This window comes from Lissotriton vulgaris, chromosome 4_1 (assembly GCF_964263255.1).
Source record: "Lissotriton vulgaris chromosome 4_1, aLisVul1.2, whole genome shotgun sequence".
Taxonomy (NCBI): domain Eukaryota; kingdom Metazoa; phylum Chordata; class Amphibia; order Caudata; family Salamandridae; genus Lissotriton; species Lissotriton vulgaris.
The window spans coordinates 226,359,905-226,377,496 of record NC_141691.1 but is presented as its reverse complement, the minus strand read 5'-3'; the positions used below and the strand labels follow the sequence as shown (position 1 = coordinate 226,377,496).

General features: G+C 44.0%; 1 protein-coding gene across 3 annotated transcripts in view; it reads left to right on the top strand.

Annotated features, from left to right (window-relative positions):
• The window catches only part of LOC147718601 (uncharacterized), a 408,142-nt gene that overhangs the window by 243,082 nt on the left and 147,468 nt on the right, over positions 1 to 17,592 (top strand). The window lies entirely within an intron of this gene.

The following is a 17,592-nucleotide window of genomic DNA, read 5'->3' as shown; positions in this document are numbered from 1 at the left end:
GTTCTCCACTGCCTGAGCTGAGAGAGCATGCCCTGCGAGCACATCCTTATGCTCTTTACCTATACAACAATGTGCTTCTCAAAGAAGAGTAGGATATGTGAAGCAGAGAACGAAGAAACTTTTCACAGTCTTGTTGAAAAAAAGATGACTTCCAACTTGTCAGTAATTGACCTACTAATTTGGGAGGGGTGGCTACCTACTTAACAAACCCAGTCTGGTTAGGCCAAAACACATTTGTTTGAGGATCTCAGCTCGACCCCTTTTAGGACTGGTATATGAATCATACAATTTCCCAAGAAATGCATTTCACGTTCAAGCAGGAACAACCATACTAAAGTCACGAAAAGTGTGATTTTTATACGGTTAAGGGAAACCAGAGATTATTTTTTAAATGATTCACCATTGAATAGCAGTTCACAGTTGATCAAGACATAGTAGCCATTTCAAAGTGACTGCAGTGGAGCAGGGGGTTGATCTTCCAAGTGGGTCATCCCAGACAAATATTGTAACTTAGGACTTAGTCCCTGAAACAGCACTCAAAATTCTTCTGTGGGGACGGTCCATGGATGAGGCCAGTGAGGCTCACTTGATGTCAGAAATGTTATCATTGAGCTCCCATTGCAGCCATTGGTTTTGGCACCAAAGCCCCAAGCAAGGAAAGTCTGAATTTCAAGCATACACAGGGCGCTTCATTGCTGGGATTGATTTGCCCCCTTGCTTCAGTTCAGGGTTTTACCTTCAGACTTAGTATTTTTGGTTCTCAAAATGCTCCTGTGGCGCAACGTATCAAGTTGTAGTAGGGAAGAGCTCCATGAGGCCAGATACCTTTACCATAAGTTCCCTCTAAAGCGTATACTGGGCAGAAAAAAAATCTAGGTGGGAAAACCCTGGATTTCTTGTCCGTCTAGGGTACAAATTTCCTGCGCAAGCCTCACCACCTTTCCCTGGTCCTCCACAGGTGGAAAAAGTAACTAAGCCCCACTTTTCTCCAAGTGCTAGAAAACCTCTTACCTGTAACTCCGAAGGCACGCTGTCCCTCGGGGCAGGATTGTAAGCACCAACTTTACCCAGCCAGGGCTCCTGCATGGCCCAGTCCTCAGTTGGGTTCTTTTGGAGCCAGTGATCCTTCTGCTTTTTGTGTACGTGGAACAGGCAAACCAGTCATCCACCTGACTCTTCAATGGCAGTTCTGATAGAGCGCGCAGTTCACCCGGGTCACCAATTTTCTCACACGCACTGGGCCCTGGCGTGCATTTTATTTCAATTTGTGATTCCTGCGAACCGGGTGAAATCCTGACACGCTACTATGAGTAATCAATGGTTCAGGATTACCTCTGCTTACCATGCACCTGACTTACCACAGGCACAAACTAACGATGGACCTGGAGCTAAAAGGGAAAATAGTAGACAGGACCTTAAAACATTTCTTTTATGTCCATATAATTTACCCACTTTTCTGTAAAATGACCACAGACACCTGATGAAGTTTAACACTTTATATGAAAATTCAAAAAGAAGATGCCAAGACAATAAGCGATATGCAGAATAATATATCAAACATTAATATCAACACCAATAGGTAACTTTGCACGAAGAAAATCACGACCATTAAGATATATGGGAAGACTAGAGGTGGGGTTTGGCACAAAACTAATCACTGCAATTTTATACTAAGACAAGTGTTGTGGAGGGACCTAAAACATGTACCTATCCTTATCACTTAAGACTATTCTTACTAAGTTCACTGCAATCCACTAAAGGAAAGGGAAAAATGGGAACAAGCTATTATTTATGACAAAATTAATGAGCTCCTAAAGGAGGGGGGGGAGAGAAGGCACCAAACTAAATCAGACACATATACTGGATGTTTCAACGGCAATAGAGCAATATCATAGGTAGAATGCTTTAATAGATTATACGAAAGAGAGAGAGAGAGAGAGAGAAACAAGATACAGAGAATACGCAAACCCACAAACAATATTTACCTAATTCAGATTGAGACCAACCCTGGCCACGGGTCAGTTGGGAAGACGGGGACAAGGACCCTCAGAAAAGGCACACCAGAATGCGAACAGGTACAACCCACGGACAGATCAGGACAGGATACCCCTCAGGTTCGGGTCAAAGGACTGGGCCTCCCAGGTTACGACCAACACCCACAGCTTCGGACAGCAACGCCTGCGTTACCCCCTTCTGCAAGTAATCCGCCAGAAACCCCGATTGGATTTTCGAATCTCCCAGCAAAGTGCTTCGCCAGCACTTAGGAATTTCCACCCCTTAGGAGCTTGTGGAAAGTATGGACAAAGTGCTCCGCAGCACTTTCAGATTGAGCACCTATTGAGATCGTAGGGTCAGTGACAGGTCTGCTACTCGGACAAGTCGGACAATTTCCATAAGCTAAACTAGAGCAATTATACAGTTCTGGGGACCCTCAGACCACCCACTAATGTTGCAAGTGACAGTTTCCCATATTTTGATTGGTCAGGAGAGGTGGTGCGATCATTACCACCTCCTAAAATTCAGCTTTCCCATATTTAATATTCAGGTTTGCATATCCGCCCCCCGGGTTCACGTTCCCATCCATAGAATACAACAGAAAGTATGAGCGCATAAGACAGTTGCAACAAAGTCTGTTAATTTCAAGGTGATTGTCCACATTTTGTGCTGGGTTCTCAGGCGCATTTTGCTTCAGGAGCCAGCTGGCTTGGTTCAGCTTCTGCGCAGTCGAGTTTCTCCCAGGTCACATGGCAAAACCCAGAGGAGCTTCAAATATGGCGTAGCTTAAGCACTCCCAGCCCCCAAAGACGCGGTACATGAAAAGTAAGCGAAAACAAATTAATATCACATCCAGAATGATCACACTGTATACCATGAAAAATCTTATCCAACCCTTACTTTATAATGACTATAGCATTAAAGTTTAGTGCGAAAAGATAGATAGCTAAAGCAGCAGCAATAAGCAGAGAGCATGGTGAGAGTCAAGCGGCCATTTTAGCAACAGTGCGCATGTGCACAGAACTCCCTCCAGAATGCGAGTGCGTCACATCACATGAGTATGACCGACGCATGCGCAGACTGAATTTCAGCGAAGCAGCCATTTTTCTTAGTGCAAGCTTCGTTAATATGAAAAAAGACATACAGGCAAGCATCCGGGGACACCCGCGTGTTTGGGAAAACGTACAATAAACGACAACAATGATTTTAGTAATATTATACATTTGGCGAGGTTCTTGCACGGGGCAAGGCGCTTCACGTGCAAATCCTTGCTCCATCAATCCCCTCTTTGATGATATTTACTATCATCACTACATAATGGAAACAGATGCCAACTTTTCTCATTCATCCACATCACTCATTTCAATTTCGATGAATTTATTGTTCAGTTTTCTTTCAGCTTCTCTATGAGAGTGGTGATTTTTCGCCTTTTTGTAGATAGTATTCTTTAATTCTTCTAATTCCAGTTCGTCAATATTTCTTTTCACCCCTCTCTGATTTACTGTGTATTTCTTTTTACACTTCTGACATTTGCAGCAGATAAAAATAATCAATATAATTATACCTATCACAACTATTGGCATCAGTATTTTCCACAACAGGTTTCTACCTAAGTTAGCAAACCAACTACCTATAGAGGAGAGACCTCCAGTCAGTCTTGTCCAGGCACTGTCAACCTCCAATGGTTTGAGTTCTTTTTCCAAATTAGTTATGTTCTTCACATATTGTTTTAATTCGATACTTTTATCTGGAATGTAAGTGCAACAATGTTGCGCCTTCAGCATTCTACAGACTCCGCCCTCTTTTGCTAATAGGGTGTCAAGGGCAAGACGGTTTTGTAAAACCATTGATCTGATCGCAACCATTTCAGTATTGACCAGCAGGAATCCAGCAGCAGTGTCCGTTGATAACCGGTCCACTACTGTAGACAATTTGCAGATTCTATGGGTGTTCAGAACTACCCCCATTCCAGGTATCAGTGCACTGAAAATATCACCTATAATTTCACCTACACTTTCGCGCTTACTACGCACTAAGCCATTAGTATCTTCATCGCTTCCAGCTGCATTATTCACATGGTATATTTTCGGGAAAACAATGCCAAAGTAGCAGCTTCCATACCAGTGATCCGGCAATTTAAAATAAGCCTTGTTCCCACATATATAATATATTCCGGGAAACACAGGCTCTGACCCATTTTTGAAACCCCAACCTCCAATTACCTTGTAATTATGTTCACACTCGCTGGAACCGATGAATACATTGTTATAGTACTCTGTCTTTTCCCTATGGATACAAAGTTTCCCCTTTCGTTCAAAATCCAGCAACAAGGCAGGATTAGCTTCACCCTGCGAGGTGTTATCCATGTGTTCAGCCCATCTAGGGACTCTATCCTTTTCGTCATTTGCTTTCTTTTGAAACTTTTCTCTCCTTCTGTCTGCCATCTTTATGAACATCTTTTCCTGCTCTTGCAGAGAACAGGTCAGATTAGATTCTCTTGCTTCATTTAAATCTATATTACCTATAGTCAGAAAATATTCTCCCATATAACGGGTCACGTCACTTGTAGTATGTACACGGTTCAAGTGTTTTCTAACAGGAAGTTCAGAAAAAACTACGTCATCATTTGAATAATAGTATTGCAAGGTGCTTCTATAGAACAAGCTAGCTAAAATACTACAGGAAATTCCATAGGTTAACGGTAGGTGGTGGTATGTCACACCTTCAGCTACTGAGGTAGGTAGCTTCATGCAGACATAACAGTCTTCTATTTCCATAGCTTCTACATAATGCACTAACAAGTTAGCAAAAACATTTAGGTGTGTCCTGTTTTTCATTTTGTGAAAATGTAGTCCATCCTCATCTGATGCTTCTAAGTTAGGTCGTGTGTGTGTCAAGCCTACTAGTTTGTCGCGTCTTTCTAAGCTTCGTGGTGTTTCTGCAGTCGGGTCAGCCCCTACGTCTACTGCTTCAGGTTCAGTAGGGGAAAGGTTAGGATTCTTACTTATCATAAACGGTAAGAAGATTGTTAGTCCTATCCATATTACTATTAGCACAGCTACGCTACATAAGCATACTTTACAGCAAGTTTTTAGACACCCACATCTGGATCTCCCAGAGACACTCGGATCAGACATTTTAGCTTACAGGTGGCTTTCGCTGCCCCTCTTTGTTTCTTTGCACCAAAGGCTCACTTCTGGGCTTTTTCAAGGAGGGTCTTCGTCAGAGCTCCGATCAGCAATGGACTCGTCTTCACTGTTGCCACTGTGGTGTGGTTCGTCTATTTCTTCCAACACAAAGTAAGTCCACTCAGGGCTTCGATACCGTTTGCTCTGTTTCTTTATTCTGTCGCTCTTTCTCAGCGATTTTCCTTGGGCTGTCCTTCTTTCACTTTGAGCCCTTTTTCGGTCTTTGTCGCTTTCTCCGGCTGTCTTGAGTCTGAGCCTCAGTCTTTTTACGTATCGAGGTGCACTTCTGCCTCCTTTCCTCCCAGTAGTTGAGGAAACTTGCCCTTCTTCGTGCACTCTTTTTACTTTTTGTTGTGGCACTTCTGTTTCCCTACCTGACTGGCTAGTTCCAGGTCTTTCATCTATTTCTTCTGCCTGGTCCCTATTCTGACCCTGCTCAGATTCAAATCGCACTTTCTTTTTATTTTTGGTTGCTGTTGTTTCCGTTGTCTGAGCACTTTGATCTAGTTCTATCTGTTCCTGTTCATGCTCTTCGATCCCTTCGCTTTCTTCTGCATGAACGTCAGCTCTAATTACTATCTGTCCCTTTCCAGACTCCGGAGTTCCAGGAGGAGTCTCGATGCCTTGATCTGACCCTACTTGGCCTACTTCCTGATCAGGTGTGATGTGATTCACGTGGACCTGATCTGCTTCGTCTATTTCTAACTCACCTGGACTATCCCACTCACTGTCTAAGTAGGAATATTTCCGGGTTCGTATTGGATCATGAACCGGGTCGTCGGCGGGATACCATTCAACGCCTTGACTTGTGCTCGGCAGCTCGATGTCAGCTAGTTCCGGACTCTCCTCTTCGGAAGCCTCATCAGCTGAGCTGCCTTCAGCTACAGTCGCGTCTTCTCCAGCTACCCGCTTCGTGTGGCTGGCGTGGATCCACTTCGGTACACCAGCACACTTTACAGCAGTGGTAGTGACGAGGATCACTTGTCGTGGCTTTCCCCACCTGGGTTTCAGGCAACTGCTCCGGGTGTGTTTCTTTAACGCCACCCAATCTCCTGGTTGCAAGTTGTGTGCTGGAGTCTTTGGCCACTCGTCTTCTGTCTCTCCAATCTGCTGAGAGAGAGAACGCACTTGGTCACCCAGCTGCTTGCAGTATTCTAGCACCATATCATCAGAAATGCTTAGCAGTTTGTGTCCGGGTACCCATGCCTGCCGCATCACTCTTCCCATCAACACTTCATGGGGACTCAGGCCAGTCTTTCGGTTCGGGATACTTCTCAAACTCATCAGCACAAGGGGTAAAGCCTCTATCCAGTTCATTTTTGTGGAATCACACATTTTTCCCAACCTGGACTTCAGGGTGCCGTTTATTTGTTCCACTACTCCAGAAGCCTCTGGATGGTAGGCACAATGTAGTCTTTTCTTCATTTTGAATGCTTTACAGAGTTCTTCTAGCACATCGTTGGCAAAATGCCCACCTTGGTCCGTTTCGATAGTCTCTGGGATTCCATACCTAGGTATCAACTCCCTGAGCAATAGCTTAGCTGTAGTTAGGGCATCAATTTTCTTTGCTGGGTAAGCCTCCACCCACCTGGAGAATAGACAAACTATGACTAGGATATATCTATATCCCTTGCAATTTGGCATGGTTACAAAGTCTGCCTGCATTCTTACAAAGGGTCCTACTGCCTTCCCAATTGTACTGTTTTACTACTGTTTTACTACAGTCTTCTTTCCTGCATTAAATTGCTGACACACTAGGCACCTCTGGCAAAACCTTTCCGCCTGGTTCCTGAACTTTGAGTTACAGAACACCTGTTCAAACACCCGACACATAGCGTCTCTTCCCATATGTGTTGGTTCATGTATCATTCTGACCATGGGGTCTACCAAGCTATCAGGCAGTACAGGCACCCCAGCCGGATTTACCACCACACCATCCTCTCTCAACTTGCATTCATTTGCTGCCCACCTGCCTTTCTCTTGCCTGTCTGTTGCCTGTTGCAACTCCTTTAGTTCTTCCCACGTTGACACATTCTCAAACAACATAAGTTGGCAGCTGTTTCCACTCCACAATGCAATTTGGAGAGACATTTGATGTCGGGCACAAAACTGTGCCATTTGGTCAGCGTATCTATTACCGGCGGTCACATCATCATTTCCTGATCTATGAGCCGCACACTTGACCACAGCCAATTCTTTGGGCAATTGGATAGCTTCCAGTAAGTTATGCACCACTTTTCCATTTCTGATAGGGGTGCCGGAGGAAGTCATGAATTCTCTTTGCAACCACAACTGGCCGAAGTCATGAACAACCCCGTAACAATACTGGCTGTCGGTGTACACAGTTATTCTTTTGTTCTTACCCCTCTTACAGGCTCTGGATAACGCGATGAGCTCTGCCACTTGTGCAGATTTCACCTCGCTTAGGTATGATGCCTCTATGGTCTTCGTCAATGTAACCACAGCATAGGCAGCACTCAGGCCCCCATTCTCATGTCTTAAACACGAGCCATCCACGAACATTGTCTCATCCCCATCAAGTAATGCTATTTCACGAATGTCTGGACGGGGCTTTGTACTGAACTCAGTCAGATCAACGCAATTATGGTCCCCTCCTTCTTCTGATTCTACATCCAGGGGGACAGGTAACAGTGTCGCTGGGTTTAGGACATTGCACCGGGAAATGGTGACGTTTTCAGCACCAATCAAGATTCTTTCATACTTAGTCAGCCGACTAGGTGTGAGGTACTGGGTCTTAGTTCTAGTTAGTAGGATTACAACAGAATGAGGAACATATACAGTGACGTGATGTCCCATGACAATGTTCTCACTCTGTTCCAGACTGACACAAGTAGCAGCAACTGCCTTCAGACACCCCGGCAATCCAGCAGCCACCGGATCTAGGGTGGCCGAAAAATAGGCCACTGGGCGTCTAACTAATCCGTGCTCCTGAGTCAGAACTGAAAGAGCACAATTTTCTCTGGTGTCACAGAATAGTTCAAAAGATTTAGAGTAGTCCGGCATACCTAATGCAGGAGCGGTACATAGGCAATTTCTCAATGTTACCCAAGCATTCATGCTTTCACTGTCCCAGCTGACGGGGTCTTCTACTCCTTTCTTGGTCATGTTTATCAGGGGCCGGGCCAGTGCAGCAAATCCTACAATCCATTGTCTACAGTATCCCACAACTCCTAGAAACATTCTCACTTCTTTCTGAGTTTTGGGCAGTTCCATTGCTCTAATTATTTTGATTCTTTCAGTAGTTACTTTCCTGATTCCTTTTTCTATCTGGTGCCCCAGATACTTCACTGAGTTCTTACAAAACTGCAATTTGTCAGGCGACACTTTATGTCCTCCCTTTCCTAGGTGATTCAGCAAGGCAATGGTGTCAGTGACACAGTCAGTTTGGGTTTTAGATGCCACTAACAGGTCATCTATGTACTGCACCAGAACAGACTCTCTTGGCAGCACTAGGGATTCAAGGCACTTTTTCAATATCTGGTTGAAAATCGATGGACTCTCGGTGTACCCCTGAGGGACACGATTCCAGACATAGATATGGCTGTCGAATTCAAAACTGAAAAGGAATTTGCTTTCTGGATGTAATGGGATGGAAAAGAATGCGTGGCACAGATCAATGACAGTGAACCATTCTGCATTCCAGGGAATCTGATAGAGAATTACTGCAGGGTTGGGTACAATAGGGCAGCAAGGTACAACAATTTGGTTTACCTTGCGCAGATCCTGCACTACCCTGTACTTCCCACTAGGCTTTTTGATCCCAATGATAGGCGAGTTACAGGGGCTGCTCATCACTTCTTCTATTATTTCGGCTTCGAGCAGCCGGGTAATTTCAGTCGCCACTCCTGCTTTCACTTCTGCACTCATTTTATACTGTCTGGTTTTGGGGTATATAGCATTCGTTTTTATTGCTATTTTAACTGGGTCCACATTTGCCATCAGGCCTACATCTTTTCCTGTGAAATCCCACACTTCTGGTACTACTCTTAACTGGAGCTCTTCAGGTAAATCTTCAATTGTCAATGTCTTTATATCAGCATCTTGTCTAACTAACATCAGTTTGTATAGGCCATCTTCATCGGGGGTCTGAATTTCGACACCATTTGGTGTGCAGTAGATGGTACAACGCATCTTGCACAACAAATCACGTCCTAGCAGGTTTACGGGACTGGAATCACAGACCACAAATCTGTGCATTTCCTTGAAATTTCCTATAGAAATTTCCATTGGTTCGGTTACTGGAGTACTTATTATTTGATTTGAGACTCCCACTACTTGGATTGCTTCTCCCGAGAGGGGTAGGTTAGGAACATCCACTGTCCTTACAGTAGATCTGGTAGCACCAGTGTCCAACAGAAAGGTGACATCTTTTCCTTCAACCTTTCCTTCAATGTATGGTCCAGTCTGGTCTACCGGTAAGGAGGCGCCAAGTACACACTCCTCATCCTCCCCTCTCAGGCCCCGTCAATCTTGATCTTCACAAAGGAAGGTATCATTTAACAAATACTGTGGAATGACTGCGTTTCTTTCATTCTCGACTTCCCATACTTCCGCCCTTTCATTCTGCTGACCCTGATTCTTAAAATTCTGTCTAGGAGCGCGAGGTACTGGGGGTAATTTTACCTGTTGCTGGTTCTTCCTCGTCCCCTCTTTCTGCACCTGTGGATTTAAACCATTTACAGGGGCATTACCGGCCTGCAGGTGTGGACACTCGTCTCTCCAATGCCCTATCTGGCCGCACCCATGGCACGGGAATTTCTTCATGGCTTCTTCTCTACTCATTTTAGTGCGGGGCTTCCCTCCTCCCCCAGCAGTGGCATTCTGAGCATTATTATCAGAAGTCAATCTACTTAACTGCTTTTCTTGCTGTTCGGCTAATTTCACCTGTGCCCACATTACCTTCTCCTTGAGGGCCTTCCTTTTGTTTTCGATTTCATCTTCGCAATATTTTGCATATTTCAGGACAGCATCTATTGGTTCTCCCTGCCAACTGATTTTATTGTCTCTAATCCATTGGGAAATTTCAGGCCTTAATCCTAGCACAAATCTGTAACTGAAATGTGTCATGTCTTTCAGGTCCACATTGTCGATACCGCTGTATGTTTTAAACACTTGCAGCAGCCTTTCATAATAGGAGTGAACAGTTTCATCACGCTCTTGGGTGGTTCTATCTATTCGGGTCCAATCTGTTTCCTTTGCGGGAACCTTTTTCTTAAGGTACTGTATGACCTGGTCATATTTCCTCATTACATCAGGTGAGGGGGCTCCGGTTTTCTCATCTCTGGGATATTCATCATTAGGCCAATCAATTTCTATTTTACATTCGGTCCATAGATCTACAGGGACCACAATGTCGAAAAACCCATCCAGGTCTTTCAGCAGACATTTCTGAACTTTTATGAAGCGTTCTACCTGCCTGTACCAGTCAACTGGCTTCTCCCGTAATTTCGGGAAGTCATTTGTAAATGACACAATATCCTGTCGGGACCAAGGGACATGGACATATTTTCCTCCCGGGACCTCCCTCATGGGGCACAATTTTTCTGTTGGTGTTACTTCCTTTAATACGAATTCTGAAGTCACTGACCCAGCCCTGCTGCTTTCCTTTTTCTTTGCCCACCGGGTTCTCCATTTCCCCACTTCGCCCCACTTCTGCAGGAGTTTTAACAATTCTTTTACCTGGACCTGTTTTCCCATTACATTCAGGCTTTCTAAATCTTTGTCTGAAAAATCCACTCTGTAAGGTTTCTGAAGGATTTTGGAGCGACTAACATCTATTCCCATTTCTTCTGCTGTATCCATTATCTTTTCATGGAGCGACCTAGCACTCCGGGTAAGATTTTTACTGATAAACAGCAACTCTTCTTCGTTATACGAGCTTAGGCGCTCTACTCCTACGTTTCCAGCCATCATTTCTTCTATTTCTATTCTCAATTTATATATTTCCAATGCTTTAGGTTGGGGAGTGGCCTCCTTCTCTAGCTCCTTTGTCCATCTGTCCAATTCTTCAGGGGAAACTAAAGTGGCACTCCTAATTCCCGTGGCACTTTCAATTCCCACCTCCTTTGGTCTGGGCTGACTTCTTGTCCCTATTACACTGGCCCTTGATTCCCTTATGGGCAGATCCATCAAACTTCCAGATTCACACTCACTCTCTTGATCCTCATCTATGAATATCTCCTTCTTCAAGGTCGGGATGCTAGAAGTAGGCAGCATCGAGGGGAGAACAGGAGGCTGGGGACTGGTCATGTCATTTCTATACAGTGGAATAGCTGGACCAATAGTTACTGGAATAGTCAAGGAATCAGGATGGGGCTGCATTTGGGTAATGGTTCGAATTAACTCATCTCGCTGTTTAGTCAGGACCTCTCTCTCTTTTTCTCCTAATACCCTTCCAGTAGATTTGTCATGCAATACCTGGGGTACTAAGGACGGATAAATATTCGGAGCGGTCGGAGTGACCAGTCGCGGAGGATCTTCTCCGAATGGCTGATAATTCGGGACTGTGGGTTTGGGTCTGCAGAACCCGTCCCTTTCACTGGTTTTACTGTCTGTCCCTGTTCCATCTGTACTACTGTCCCTCCTACATCTGGGATACTTTGCAAAGGGATTTCGAGAGGGCACAGGTTCTGAGTCTGCATCATAGGGAGGTGGATTTTTCATTAACAAATCTTCCAAGTGTTCATCATCTAAGTCCCCCATAGGAGCTAGGTGATGGGTTTTTTCTTTGCATTTTCCTTTCCTTTCCTCAGCCACCCCCATCATAGGGAACAGCCCTTCAGTTATCATAGACTGCCTCCACTGTTTCATTTTCTGCTCTTTGGTTGGCGTTGGAAGCTTAGGATACCATTTACTCACTCCCTTATCCATCCTGGGTTTATCTCGCTCTGCAGCCTCAATCTCCCATTCCTCCAGAGCTTCGTACTGAGTCAACCTAGGTCTAGGGTGCAATTCATTCATGCGGGTCCTTAAGTTAAACAGGATCCGACCATTAAAAGTACCTTCAACAGGGAATGCTAGAACTCCGTCATCTACTGTATATTTTGCCCAATTTTCTAACCAGACACAAGTGTGATACCCTTTATCAAACATCATAAAAGAAGCAGGGGTATTCGGCGGGGGAATGAGCACACCCTCCCTCGTTCTAATGGGCTTGTCGGCTTTGAAAAAATTCTTTATTTTGTCAGAAAATGACAATTTCCTCTTTATTCCGTACATCATGTGTGGTCTACCTCGCATAAGCTGATCCTTATAAAATCCTAGGTACTTTGGATTCGGTATAAAATCTGGATACCACATATAATCTTCGGGACCCTCTTCGAACTCGGCTTGATTAATTTTGTTTACCTTTGTGCTTCCAATGCTAGCGCGACTTTTATTTCGCACTACCCAATCAGGTCAGAGAATACAAAAATTCTTAGCCAATGGGTGCGCGGCCTTTTCGCGAGACAGAGTCTCACTCTGCGGCACTCACCCCTCCTTCACAAATTCAGCTTCACTACACGCCCGCTGTCTTGACCAATACCAGCGCGGCACGGAGTGACATCAGAGCAGCTCTCCGACTGACTCCCTCCTTTACAAGGTAACGGAAACTTTTAACTTTTCCTAAAGTGTAAATGCAAAACTTAGTTACTAACACACAACGTCTGCCACTATGTCTGAGTGTTCTAAAAAGATAGAAAAACTTCCTTTCACTGCAAGTAAACCACTTCTGTCTACTTCTCATTCACTCTGGGTAGACTTCTTTGCCTAACCTCACACTCGAGTAATATAGAACCCGTTATTCTTCCGACTCATCCACTGTCGTCAGGGATATGTACTGAGCCGGGATTTCACCAGTGAACTATTTTACTTACCAGACAAGCCTCGGAGACCCTACTACTCCTTCCGTATGCGACCCTTACTAGGTGATATCGCAATGAAAGTTTTATACCGGACTCGTAGCTATCAATTATTCAGATATAACAAAAGATCCTAATTAGTGCTTCCAGTTATTCATTTAACCCTGCACTAATGATTCAGACCCTAGTGACTTCAACAGCTAACCGGATTCTGCTCACCGTTAGCTAAAATACTTCCCCGGGGATTCGGACTACACTGAACATTCACAAACAATTCTGGGTTAATTCAACATTTATAGCAGCAATGTAAAAAATCATATACATTTACATATAAATCCTTAAAACATTTCAAAATATTTCAAACAATATAGTAGAAAATCAGCAGCACATTTTATTTTCACGGTTTGTTTCTTAACTTTCCCTGTCTACCTAATCTAGCTAGTCCAAACCATCCTCTGCCTGCCAGAAAATTACTGATAGAGCGCGCAGTTCACCCGGGTCACCAATTTTCTCACACGCACTGGGCCCTGGCGTGCATTTTATTTCAATTTGTGATTCCTGCGAACCGGGTGAAATCCTGACACGCTACTATGAGTAATCAATGGTTCAGGATTACCTCTGCTTACCATGCACCTGACTTACCACAGGCACAAACTAACGATGGACCTGGAGCTAAAAGGGAAAATAGTAGACAGGACCTTAAAACATTTCTTTTATGTCCATATAATTTACCCACTTTTCTGTAAAATGACCACAGACACCTGATGAAGTTTAACACTTTATATGAAAATTCAAAAAGAAGATGCCAAGACAATAAGCGATATGCAGAATAATATATCAAACATTAATATCAACACCAATAGGTAACTTTGCACGAAGAAAATCACGACCATTAAGATATATGGGAAGACTAGAGGTGGGGTTTGGCACAAAACTAATCACTGCAATTTTATACTAAGACAAGTGTTGTGGAGGGACCTAAAACATGTACCTATCCTTATCACTTAAGACTATTCTTACTAAGTTCACTGCAATCCACTAAAGGAAAGGGAAAAATGGGAACAAGCTATTATTTATGACAAAATTAATGAGCTCCTAAAGGAGGGGGGGGAGAGAAGGCACCAAACTAAATCAGACACATATACTGGATGTTTCAACGGCAATAGAGCAATATCATAGGTAGAATGCTTTAATAGATTATACGAAAGAGAGAGAGAGAGAGAGAGAAACAAGATACAGAGAATACGCAAACCCACAAACAATATTTACCTAATTCAGATTGAGACCAACCCTGGCCACGGGTCAGTTGGGAAGACGGGGACAAGGACCCTCAGAAAAGGCACACCAGAATGCGAACAGGTACAACCCACGGACAGATCAGGACAGGATACCCCTCAGGTTCGGGTCAAAGGACTGGGCCTCCCAGGTTACGACCAACACCCACAGCTTCGGACAGCAACGCCTGCGTTACCCCCTTCTGCAAGTAATCCGCCAGAAACCCCGATTGGATTTTCGAATCTCCCAGCAAAGTGCTTCGCCAGCACTTAGGAATTTCCACCCCTTAGGAGCTTGTGGAAAGTATGGACAAAGTGCTCCGCAGCACTTTCAGATTGAGCACCTATTGAGATCGTAGGGTCAGTGACAGGTCTGCTACTCGGACAAGTCGGACAATTTCCATAAGCTAAACTAGAGCAATTATACAGTTCTGGGGACCCTCAGACCACCCACTAATGTTGCAAGTGACAGTTTCCCATATTTTGATTGGTCAGGAGAGGTGGTGCGATCATTACCACCTCCTAAAATTCAGCTTTCCCATATTTAATATTCAGGTTTGCATATCCGCCCCCCGGGTTCACGTTCCCATCCATAGAATACAACAGAAAGTATGAGCGCATAAGACAGTTGCAACAAAGTCTGTTAATTTCAAGGTGATTGTCCACATTTTGTGCTGGGTTCTCAGGCGCATTTTGCTTCAGGAGCCAGCTGGCTTGGTTCAGCTTCTGCGCAGTCGAGTTTCTCCCAGGTCACATGGCAAAACCCAGAGGAGCTTCAAATATGGCGTAGCTTAAGCACTCCCAGCCCCCAAAGACGCGGTACATGAAAAGTAAGCGAAAACAAATTAATATCACATCCAGAATGATCACACTGTATACCATGAAAAATCTTATCCAACCCTTACTTTATAATGACTATAGCATTAAAGTTTAGTGCGAAAAGATAGATAGCTAAAGCAGCAGCAATAAGCAGAGAGCATGGTGAGAGTCAAGCGGCCATTTTAGCAACAGTGCGCATGTGCACAGAACTCCCTCCAGAATGCGAGTGCGTCACATCACATGAGTATGACCGACGCATGCGCAGACTGAATTTCAGCGAAGCAGCCATTTTTCTTAGTGCAAGCTTCGTTAATATGAAAAAAGACATACAGGCAAGCATCCGGGGACACCCGCGTGTTTGGGAAAACGTACAATAAACGACAACAATGATTTTAGTAATATTATACATTTGGCGAGGTTCTTGCACGGGGCAAGGCGCTTCACGTGCAAATCCTTGCTCCATCAGTTCCATCTCCTGGGTGCCAGCAGGGGTCAGGAGTCCCCGAGTCCTCTTCTTCCAGTGTGAGACAGGGGTCAGGAATCTTACTTTTTCTAGCAGAGCCTTCTTCTGGTGTACGCTTCCCTGGTCCAGTAATGTTTTGAAGACTGGTGGTAAAGTGCAAGTCTTATTGTATGCAGTCTTATATTCCTAAGCAACCAATCCCCACCACCTTTTGCTGTACTCCCTTTTGGCTTCACTGTAAAAGCGCCCAGAAGCTCTAAATTCAAGATGTTTGAATCCTCTCTCCCTCCGAAAGAGTTCCACAAAGGCACTTCCCTATTTAGAATAGCTCTCCTGTCCTCTGTCGGAATCAGAACTGGTTCTCTCTCTTCTTCTGGAGGTAGAGCCAAAAGCTCTGGGGGCTGGTCAGCTGGAAGCTAATCTTTTCACCCCATTTGAGATCAACAAGTCTAAACAAGAGTTAAGGTCATCCTTTTGTAGTGTAGTTCCTATATTCCCAATAGGCTCTGCGCATTGGAATAATATATCCTATAGATGTGGCGTAGGACTTATGTCTACTAGAGGTCTCTATCGAAATATATTAGACTTAAATGTGAGTGCCAGCTAGCTCAGAGGTCACTAGAAACTTTCTCAAGTTCACAAGAAAGGATTTAGTTTCTGACAACCGCATAAACATGACAACTTTGAAGATCAGTTTTATCTTGGGGAAACAGAGTCGTGGAAACAATAGATAGATATTTTACTCAGTCATTTGTATGTGCTTAGTTTCATCAGAGGTGCAGGGAAATAGATAGACGGGCGTTTTCAATAAAAGAGTATTTATTGAACAATCTTCTTTCTCATGCAGAAGAAATGAACTGCTACAATCGTAATACTGGTTGCAAAGTATAATGCGTAAGTAAAAAGAGTAGGATAAATAATACTGTAAGAGCATTGTATGGTTCATAGATAAATACATACATAAATAACAGAGGCTAAAAAGTACTCAACTGGTGCGTCTAAACTACGCCTACCCCGATGTACCTAACCTAAGCCTCGTACGTGGGAAGGAGTAAGTGAGGTGTAGCATAAATGTAGTATTCTTTGCCAAGAATCTAGCCAAGATTTCTGTAAGGGTCTAATGAGCTCCCCCCTTTATTTAAAATGAAGGAGGTCAGGCTCAGGACTCGATTTCCCAAGAACCCGCAAAGGTAGCTTGGAAACACTGGAGCTGGATTTCTCAGCAAGAGAAAAGACAGCGTCTCTCTCAGTGCATCTGCTGGAGGGTCGGCTTCCTTCGGCACTTGCTGTAGCGAGATGCGTCGGGCAAGTAGATAGTCGAACTGCTCCAAACCACCGTGTGTTTGCTAAGGCAAGTGTGGGCATATTTATACCTTGAAGGTGCGGAGTTTGGCGTAAAGGTGGACATAATGCCGTCATTAAAGAGTCTCAGTTCTTTGAAAACTCCAGGAGTTCTTGGACAAGTCCGTATTCGAGCAAGGGGAAGTCCCTAGCTGCTGAAGCCGAGTTTTCCAAGAAATCGTTGAGGAATTTCGGAACTAGTGGAAGTAGCCCTGCCGTATTTAGACTGCATGAGCTATGTCTAAATATGATTATGATTTCTATGCCTATTTAAGGATATGGTGATTTATACCTACATAAGGGCATGAATCGGGAAAATTACAGTAGGGCCCTAAAATGCTATACAACACCCACTCCACGTTTATTATGTTCAACATTACTAAGTTCAATCCCTAAAACATATACTAAAGCATGTGTTTACAACCCCACCCAAAAATACATAAAAAGTAGCATTTGTACTGAACACATTAAAAAGCAATGATTTCATCGTAAGCTCATAACAACATATTTGAAATGCTAACCAAATGAATCGCATAATTATACTTATGAAATGGCTCTTAGTTACAGAAGAAAAGTCGAGACCATCTCATAGCAGAATATACAAACTGTTTTTGGTTTGTGGATTAGGTCAATATTTTTCCTAGGAAGTA